This window comes from Vulpes vulpes, chromosome X (genome assembly GCF_048418805.1).
Source record: "Vulpes vulpes isolate BD-2025 chromosome X, VulVul3, whole genome shotgun sequence".
In the NCBI taxonomy this organism is placed as follows: domain Eukaryota; kingdom Metazoa; phylum Chordata; class Mammalia; order Carnivora; family Canidae; genus Vulpes; species Vulpes vulpes.
In genome coordinates this window covers 117,577,448-117,587,474 of record NC_132796.1, presented here as the reverse complement: position 1 = coordinate 117,587,474, position 10,027 = coordinate 117,577,448, and the positions used below count along the sequence as shown (strand labels likewise).

The window sequence follows — 10,027 nt, the reverse complement described above, 5'->3', positions numbered from 1 at the left end:
GAAATGATATCTGATTGTAGTTTTGATCTGCATTTCCCTGATGATGAGTGATATTGAGCATCTTTTCATGTGTCTGTTGGTCATCAGTATGCTTTTATGCCTTTGGAAAAATGTCAATTCATGTCTTCTATTTTTGATTGAATTTTTTGTGTGTTTCTTTCTATGTTGAGCTATATCAATGTTTTATGTATTTTAGATATTAACCCCTTATTGTACATATCATTTGCAAATATTTTGTTCCATAGGTTATCTTTTTGTTTGTTTGGTTTTTTTTTTTTTTGATGGTTTATTTCACTGTGCAAAGCTTTTTATTTTGGTGTAGTCTGTATAGTTTAATTTTGCTTTTGTTTCCCTTGCCTTCATGCACTATTGGTGGGAATGCAAGCTGGTGCAGCTACTATGGAAAACAGTATAGAGGTTCTCCAAGAAATTAAAAATAGAACTACTATAGGATCCAGTAATTCCACTACTGGGTATTTACCCAAAGAGAATGAGCACTAATTCAAAAAGATATACGCACCTCTACTTTTATAGCAGCATTATTTATAATAGCCAAATTATGGAAACTGCCTAAGTGTCCATCGATAGATGAATGGATATAGAAGATGTGATATATATGTCACATCTTCTTTATCCATACAATGGAATATTATTCAGCCACAAAAAAATAAGATTTTTTACAACAACATGGATGGAGCTAGAGAGTATAATGCTAAGTGAAATAAGCCAGTCACAGAAAGACAAGTGCCATTTGATCTCATTCATATGTGCAATTTAAGAAACAAAACAAATGAACAAAGAGAATGAAAGACAAAAACAGACTGTTAATGGGGCATCTGGGTGGCTCAGTTGGTGAATCATCAGCCTCTGGCTCCCAGGATCCTGGGATCAAACCTCACAGCACTGGGCTCCCTCCCTGCTCAGAGGGGAGTCTACTTCTCTCTCTCCCTCTGCCCCTCCCCATCCCACAGGTTCTCTCTCTCTCTCTCTCTCTCTCTCTCTATCTATCTCTATCTCTATCTCTCTCATATATAAATAAAATCTTTTTAAAAAATAACAGGCTTTAACTATAGAGGACACACTGATGGCTACCAGAGGAAAGGTTGGGGGGTGGGGGATGAATGAAGCAGGTGAAGGGACTTAAGAATACACTTACCATGATGAGCACTGAGTAATGTATAGAATTGCTGAATCATTATATTGTACACCTGAAACTAATATAACACTGAATGTTAACTATACTTGAATAAAAAATAATAATAAATTTAAAAATAGAAGGGTTAATTAAAAATCTTAAAAGGGGCAGGTCCTCATTTCTATCCCAGGCAGCTTTTACACCTCTACTCAGAAGACAGGAGATTTAATCTCTGGGAAAATGGGAAACACCAGATACTATGAAGAATGGGAGGGAAAACGGACTAGCAAATATACACACTAAGTGGTAATTCTCTCCCTCCCTCAGTCCCCAGAACTCTGGAAGCCAAGACCATCAAGTAACAAACTTACATGCACAGACACACACACACACAAAATGAGAGAGAAAAAAGAAAATATTTTTTTAACATTAGAGTATCAATATAAGAGGTCTAACATTCAACTAATAAGAGTAACAGAGAAGAGACTAGAGAGAAAAATTTTAAATAAATGATACAATAAAATTTCTCAAAACTAAAAGACAGGAGTCTTCATAAAGGACATAAGATTGAAAGGGCTCCACATACCCCCAAGTACCCATCAAAATAAATGAAAGCAATACCCACACTGAATATACAGAATCACAAAAGTTCAGAATACTGTGGGTAAGTAGGAGATCCTAAAAGCTTCAAGAAGGGAAAAGTGGATCAAAGATGGATTATCAGTGTGTTAGAAGACTTACCAACAGGGCCGGCCGGCCTGAAAAAAAAAAAAAAAAAAAAAAAAAGAAGACTTACCAACTGCAATAATGAGAGCTAGAAGACAATAAGCATGCCTTAAAATTTTTTAGAGAAAATAATTTCCAACTCAGAATTCTAAATTTAGCAAAGTGTCAATCACATGTGAGGGGAGAATAAAGCTGTTTTCAAAAATATACAGTCCCCCCAAATATGTTAGTTTCATGCTCCCTTTCTCAGTAAGATATTAGAAGATGTGCTCCCCCAAAGTGAAGAATTATGACATAGAAAGAAGGTAACATGGGAACTAGAAAAAATGGGAGAGAAAGAGGAAGGAGAAAGCTGGGCAACATGGTTAAAGAAAAATAAGTCCAAATTGGAAAAGGAGAATGAAAAAGTCATTACAGGAAGGGGATCTCCAAACGCAAATAAATAAATAAATAAATAAATAAATAAATAAATAAAGGAAACAAACCTGATGTGCTTGGTTACATTAAGGGTCATTTTATAACTCTGGCTAGAAAATTTGGAAGAAAACTTAATCATAGGTGTAGAGAAAACAAAAGCAAATGGACTAAATGAAGCAAGTATTGACTTCAGGAAAAATCAAAAGGCTTGTAATAGAGAAGAAAAAGTAATCATATTTCACTCTGTGATTCAGCTGTGAGCAATGTCTACACAGTCATAATAATGTAAACACTGAACATTTGTTTCATCAAACATTATGATAGAACTACATTGAAGCAGGGGGAAGAGGGAGTTGGGGTGAGCAGCACTACTGCAAAAGAGGTAACTCCTCATCCTGAATGGTAGGACCTTAATAAATAATGTCTAAAATTGAAAAAACCAAGAAATATTAGCACAAGAATATTGTTTTAAATGTAGAGGATTAATACCGGTTACAACAAAATGTGATCTCTGGAGAATGATGCTTAGGAATGGGGAGGAGGCTGAGGTCTGCTGTTTTTCAATATATTGAAAGTGCTATGATTTGTAATTGCATTGATATATCACTTTGAAAGAACATATTTTTTAAAAACTTAAGGTCCTCCCTCACCTTCCCTACCCTCCAGAGGTCACCAATGTTAACTGTTGAGTATGTATGTTACCAGATGTTTTGCTCCATCTCACACCATATACAACAATTAACTCCAGATGGATCACACACTTAAAAGTCAAAAGCAAAAGTTAAAAACTGAGTGGACAATAGTTTTCTGATCTTGGGGTAGTGAAGAACTTCCTCTTCAACAAGACCCAAAATGCACTGAAAGAAAATTGATAAATTAGGGAAGTCTGTTCGTTAAAAGTTATTATAATCAAAACGAGAAGACAAGTCCCAGACTGGGAGAGGATCCTTGTCACGCATAGAAACAACAGCACATCAAAGGTAAAGGACTACAAATCATTAAGAGATGGATAAGCATTGCAATGAAAACGAGCAAAGGACATGAGCAGGCATTTCAAAGGAAAAAGAAATTCTTATAGTTTCTCTCTGTGTCTCTCTGTCTCCGTCTCTATGTCTCTGTGTTTCTCTTCCTATTATGTGTGTCTATATATATGTGTGTGTGTGTGTGTGTGTATCTCAATATAATCTCTATGTGTATATACACATATAATCTCTGTATATGTATATAATATACATAATAAATATATACAGAGAGAGAGGGAGAGAAAGAGAGAGAGACAATCTACCTCATTATTGATCAGGAAAATGCAAATCAAGAGAAGCTGGAGCCATCCTCAAATGTCACCTTCTGCATGAGGCCTTCCCTGACCACCCTATTTACAATTCTAGCCCAATATATTCCCCAATTCATACAGCACTTATCACTGTCTAATACACTATCTACTGTACATATTTATTTTGTTTACTTCCGATTTCTTCATCCCTCTTAAATGTCAACTGCAGGAAGGCATGGATTTTTGTCTGGCACAATGCCTGGCACTTGGTAGGCCCTTAATAAATATCTGTTGACTGAGTGGATGAATGGATTTAATAAAACAAGAGCTCACAGGAAACACAACAAATAAAATAGAAAAAATATTCAGAGGTTTATCGTGAGTAAATTTTCTCTAAATAAAGCAAGAACTGAATCAGCAGATCATAAAAGCATACCACATAGAAAGAAAAAAATGAATATAGAATCATTAACTTGGAGGCACGTCCTGATTAAATTATTTAACTTGAAGTACAAAAAGAGTTCTTCAGATGGTCAAGCAGAAAGAGCAAATCAGTAAAGGGAATAAAAACAGATTTCCCTGTACTTCTCCATAGAAATTAGCTGTGCCAACAGACAGTGGAGCAATGTTCTACAAAGTTCCGAAGGAAAGAAAGTATGGCTCAAGAATATTACACCCAGCCAATTTATTATTCAAAGATGAATGCTATCCACAGTGAGGAAAGACTTGGGGAATTGAGTATTCATTAGCCCTTTTTGAAAGACAAATCCTGCCAACCAAGGGAGAGATCAGAATTCAGAAATAGATAGCTATGAGCAACGAACCCACTAAAATATAAAACTAAGACTAACTATAGGATCTCCACTAAATGACTGGAGAGTCACAGCCTTGCCGAATAGAATGCATTATAACAATTGACAAAGTAAAGCTGATAGAACCAGCAAAAATGGATGTGGGGGAACAAGAAAACGTAAAGGTCCCAACCTTCTCTTGTGGGAGTCAACTGATAGCGGCTATGGAGACTTTTAAGAAGAAGGAAAAGGGAAGGGACGAGAAGGAGGCAGAGGAGAAGGTAGGGGAGAGGGAAGGAAAAGAAGTTTCCAATCACTTCACTCTATGGCTAGTAGACCTGGTGGAGAGAAGCAGTTATATCAAGTTCTGCAGTTCCTTTATTTCCCACCCTGGTTCCTTATTCATCACTGATATATAAATAAAACCAAATTTCACACTTTTCATTGAAAATAACATGACTGGTATGATCACAGTATCATAAAATTATTTCTACATACCTTGCTGGCTTCTACCTGGACATAGGCATAAAGAGATTGTTGGGATGCTGTTCACCAGATGTTTATTGTATTTTTTTTCTTTTCTGGGTAATGAAACTGTTGGTGGTTTATTTGTTTCTTCATTGTAATTCTTAAATGGCTTCGATTTTATAATATGCATTACCTACTTTATAAGAACAATACAGCCATTACTCTTTTCAAAATATTAGAAATGGAGAAAGGTTCTCCCTTGTGTGTAAACCACCACATACAAAGCTGTTTATCGCTGCATTTTTTATAATAGGGAAAAATGAAAACAACATAAATGTTCATGTTGGGGAAACAGTTACAAAAATGCTATGGTATTTCCAAAAAGAGCTACAATGCAGCAACTTAAAAGAATGAAGTAGAATTACATATGAAACGATCACCAGGACAGTTAGGTGAAAACAGTAAGTTACAGAATGATGTTTATAGTAAGATGCCATTTGTAGTTCTTTTCCAAACACAAACACCAAAACTCTACATTTCTGTATATGGGTTATTGCAGAGGAAAAGGTCAGGAGAAAGATGCACCAACCAGATAACTGGGATTCACCAGAGAGCAGCCGGGGATGGGGGTGAGTCCAGGAGCCTGGCCTTATCTGGAAAGGATGACATTTTTAAAAGGAGGATTTATCAAGTATTAATTGCATTATTTAAAATCCCTTTGTTTTTAAGACAAAATGTTCAGCATGATAGTTTGAAGCTCATAGAAGGGTCAGCTTTGACAGCAGAAGAATCATGCTCTAGTCTAGACCCAGCAGCAAAGAGCCAGAAGAATCTGCCCTCTCTCCCCAAGACGGGAGGAGGCTGAGGAGGTGACTCCTTAATGGAAGGGGAGTCATTTTCCAGTTAACACTGCAAGGCAATGAAGAAAGCCTTCTGGGAAGAGATTGAGAAGGTGGTGGCTTTTGTTTGCAGTGAAATGGGTGTCCTAGAGGGCCTTTGGGAAAAGCTTGGTGGAAAGGGGCTATAGCTGGGAGGAACCAGGGTGAGAATAACAATAATGGGATGGGAATATTGGGTGGGGAAGGGGCTTGTCTGTCCTGAAGGGTCTGAGGATTACAGTGTTGAGAGGTCTGGTTGGAAATGACTGGCCTCAGACATGCCCAGATTGGCTTATGGCCTCACTTACGCCTGACAGCCCCATATTGGCAGTTGAGCAGCAAGAAACCTGTTCTTAGATGAGGCTGCCAAGAAATTTTTGGAAGGCTGGCAAGAGCCCTGCTTACCTGGTGAGCGGAGTGGCAGCAAGGCAGTGGCGGTGGTGGCAAAGGCCATTATTTATCCTCTCCTTTTGTATGTAGCGGATGTAATATTTGTTTAAAAAATAAAAATAGCAAAGACATAGTATTTACTACGTACCAGGCACTGTCAAAATGCTCTACACACATATTCAGTCCTCACAACAACTCTAGGAAGCAGGTCTGTCTCCATTATAGGGTCATGGAAGCTAAGGCACAGTGACGGTAACAGTGACTGGCCCAAGACCCCGTAGCTTGTACGTGACAGAGCTGGGATTCAAACGCAACGGCCTGGCTCTAGTATCTGGGCTCTTAACCATCACACTAATCATAAAATACCATATTCTAACATTCTGAGATGCCCTTTGTTCATCTCTGAAATTGAGATGCATCTTGCAATCAGTGAAATTTCATGGTTTAGCTGGCAAAGTTTCCATTTTCTTAAGGACATGCAAAATAACAGTGCTTCTTCAATTCAATGATAGGGAATACTAAAGTGTCGTATTATTCATTCTCCTGAAATCGTGGTACCATGGGACTTCGCACGCATTAGTGCTTCAGGGAGAACTTCAGCACCACTAAGACCCAAGATGGGCTGAATGGAGTGGGGATGGCATGATGAGCACTTGGTGATCCACCTCCCAAGTTTCATTAGGGCACCCTTCCGCAGCACATGCTAGCAAGACACTCAGTGACCAGGCAGGGCAAAGGATGTGGCCACAGTGGCCAGCAGGGATCCAGAGGGCAGCACAGAGACCCCCAGGTGGATCTGAGACCCCGTCTCCCTGGGGATACATAGAGATCTCGCCATGGCCTTCTCCTGCCATATGGCATCTGGCAGCTCTCCATCCCTTTGCCTCCCGGTGGCCTCCTCTCCACTCATCACTAATACGCTGCACTTGAAGGAACCCGCTCCATGCTCCCAGCACATGGTCCTGCCTCCTCAAGCACATGCTAAAATGCCAGACTCTGCCAGGAAGCCCATCACGTCCCTCTTGCCCATAGAATTCAAGCTAAATCCATGGGTGAGAGGTTTCAGGGGCTCAATGCCCTCAGCCCCAGATCTAGTAGGTTCGGGACCAGGAGAATGCCCTGGGACACTGTCAAACAGGATAGAGAAGTGGAAAACCAGAATGCTTTTCAAGTTCTGGCTCAGACATGGTATTATGTGTCAAACTCAGGACGGGACACAGGCAAAATTAGCCAGAGAATGGAGCTGAGCTGGTAGCTAGGGGAGCCTATTGGGGTCTGAGCAGTTAAAAACTAATACTATCCCCCCAAAGCTAATACTACCCTTCCCCTGCCTGTGCTCAGAATCAGTTGAAAGAGGCAAACTTCAGGACCTCTCTGAACCCCAGGGATGTGGCCACCTTTTTCAGGTTTAAGCTAATAGAGACTCATCTCTTTGCCATTTCCCCTTAGCATGCCACATTAGAACTTCCCTAAACTGGGACGCCTGGGGGGCTCAGTGGTTGAACATCTGCCTTCGGCCCAGGGTGTGATCCCAGGGTTCTGGGATCGAGTCCCACATTAGGCTTCCTGCAGGGAGCCTTTTTCTCCCTCTGCCTATGTCTCTGCCTTTCTCTCTCTCTCTCTCATAAATAAATAAATAAATAAATAAATAAATAAATAAATAAATAAATCTTAAGAAAAAAAAGAGAGAGAACTTTCCTAACCACCAAGAGAACCAAAATCAAAGGAGAAGAATGACAAGCAGCACTAGCCAGTGAGGGTGATCCATGCCCCTAGCCAGAGGAATTGGTCTAGGGATGAACACATGACTGAGCCTGGGCCAGTGAGAGTCTTTAGAGAGAAGTACATCCTAAAAGAGGCTCTATCTCTGTTAGCACCACAAACTATAAGAACCAACTAATTTTGAGTCATTAGTTATTGTCTACAGAGAAATAAATTGCCTAAAGAGTGAAGTCAAAAATTTGAGAAGAAAACAAAGATGGAAGAAAAGAAAGGAGAGGCAAAGGTCTGGAAATATTGAGCTCCTAAAGCCAGTTTAACCCCTGGATTTCCCAGTCTAGTGACTCAATAAATGTCGTTTTTGTACCCAGGCTAGTTTGAGTTAGATTTCCATCATCTGCGACCTAAATTGTACTGACTCCAGCAATGCATATACATGGGAATCCAGAAGTCTGAGGATCTTCACTTGAGACACCAATGTGGCACAGCTGTCCCCCATTGGTTGCCTATAGGTACTGTCACGAACTGACTTTTTCACCCTCTACTGTCCATTTCTCTATTCATGGCTTCTACGCTCCTGTGGTACATTCTTTCTGATAACCAGTCTCCACGTCTGATTCCATGGCTCCTCTGATCTCTCTTGACCTAATAACCTTTCAACTTCTGTTCCCACTGCTCATGACCTCATCCTTCAGAAGTTTCCAGCTACAAGTTCCTTAGAAGGCTTGATAGGCCAAGCTAATTTTGTGTGTGTGCTGGGCCACAGCATAGGACACCACAGGGCTACACTGAAAGCTCCTTGAAGGCACCTAAGTACTCCATATTTTGTGAGATTTTTTAATAGTAGTATAATTTTTATTTTCAGTTTCCACATGTTCATTGCTAGTATATAGAAATACAATTGATACGTGTCTGTTGATCTTGTATCCTGCATGATCTTGTATCTTGTATCCTGCAACATTACTGAACTCACTTATTAGCTCTAAGAGTTTTTAAAGATACATTCCCTGAGGTTTTCTACATAGAAAATCATGCCATCTTCAAATAAGGACAGTTCTATTTCATAAGGCCAAAATTAGTAGAACTGAAAAAATAAATACATAAATCCATAATTATAGTTAGAGACATCACCCCCTCTCTGTTGGTAATTGATAGGTCATGCAGGCAGAAAATCAGTAGGGATATAGCTGACCTGAACAGCACTATCAATCAATTTGATCTAATTGACACGTATAAAAATACTCCATGCAGTACCTAGTGCTTGCTTGGGCTTATGACTCCAAGAAGCATCCGAAGTGTGTAGCTGCTCCAAAGCACTGGATACTGGATAAACTAGACAAAATGTTTGCTCCTGGTCCATACACCAATATTTACAAGCTGAGAGAATGTCTCTTCCTCATCCTTTTCCTGAGGAACAGACTTAAATATGCCCTAAGAGGAGATGAAGTAAAGGCATTCTGCATGCAGTGGTCCTTTGAGATTAATAGCAAGGTCTGGACTGATATAACCTAGTCTGCTGTTCTTATGGATGTCATCAGCATTGACAAGACCAGAGAGAATTCTCTGTGATCTATGACATCAAAGGTTGCTTTGCCATCCATCATATTATACCTGAGGAGGCCACAATCAAGTTGCGTAAATTGAGAAAGATCTTTGTCGGCACAAAAGGAATCCCTCATCTGCTGACTCATGATGCTCACACCATCCACTACTCTGATTCCTTCATCAAGGTGAGTGACATTTCCGATTGATTTGGAGACTGTTTATGGTGGTGACCAGAGGTGCTAACTTAGGAAAAATAGGCATGATCACCAACAGAGTGAGATATCCTGGCTCTTTTGATGTGGTTCGTGTGAAAGATGCCAAAGGCAACAGCTTTGCCATCCAGTTCTCCAACATTTTTGTTATTGGCAAAGGCAAATAGACAAAGATTTCCATTCCCTGAGGAAAAGATATCTGTCTCACTATTGCTGAAGAGAGACAAGAGAGTGGCCGCCAAACAGAGCAGTAGGTAAAATAATCTGCAGGTAAAGTGATTGGATGTTTTTTTTTACTTAATTCAAGATAACATGGCATGAAAATAAAATACTCCATCCAACAACCACAAAATACACAAACTTCTCAAGCTCATGTAGAACATTCAACAACATAGGCCACATTGTGGACCATAAAATATACCTTATAATTTTAAAACAGGAGAAATCATACAAAGTGTATCCGCATACCACAA

General features: G+C 39.5%; 1 pseudogene; it reads left to right on the top strand.

Moving 5' to 3' along the window:
* Nucleotides 1–9,042: 9,042 nt before the first annotated feature.
* Nucleotides 9,043–9,812, top strand: LOC112909801 (small ribosomal subunit protein eS4, X isoform-like; annotated as a pseudogene).
* Nucleotides 9,813–10,027: the final 215 nt, after the last annotated feature.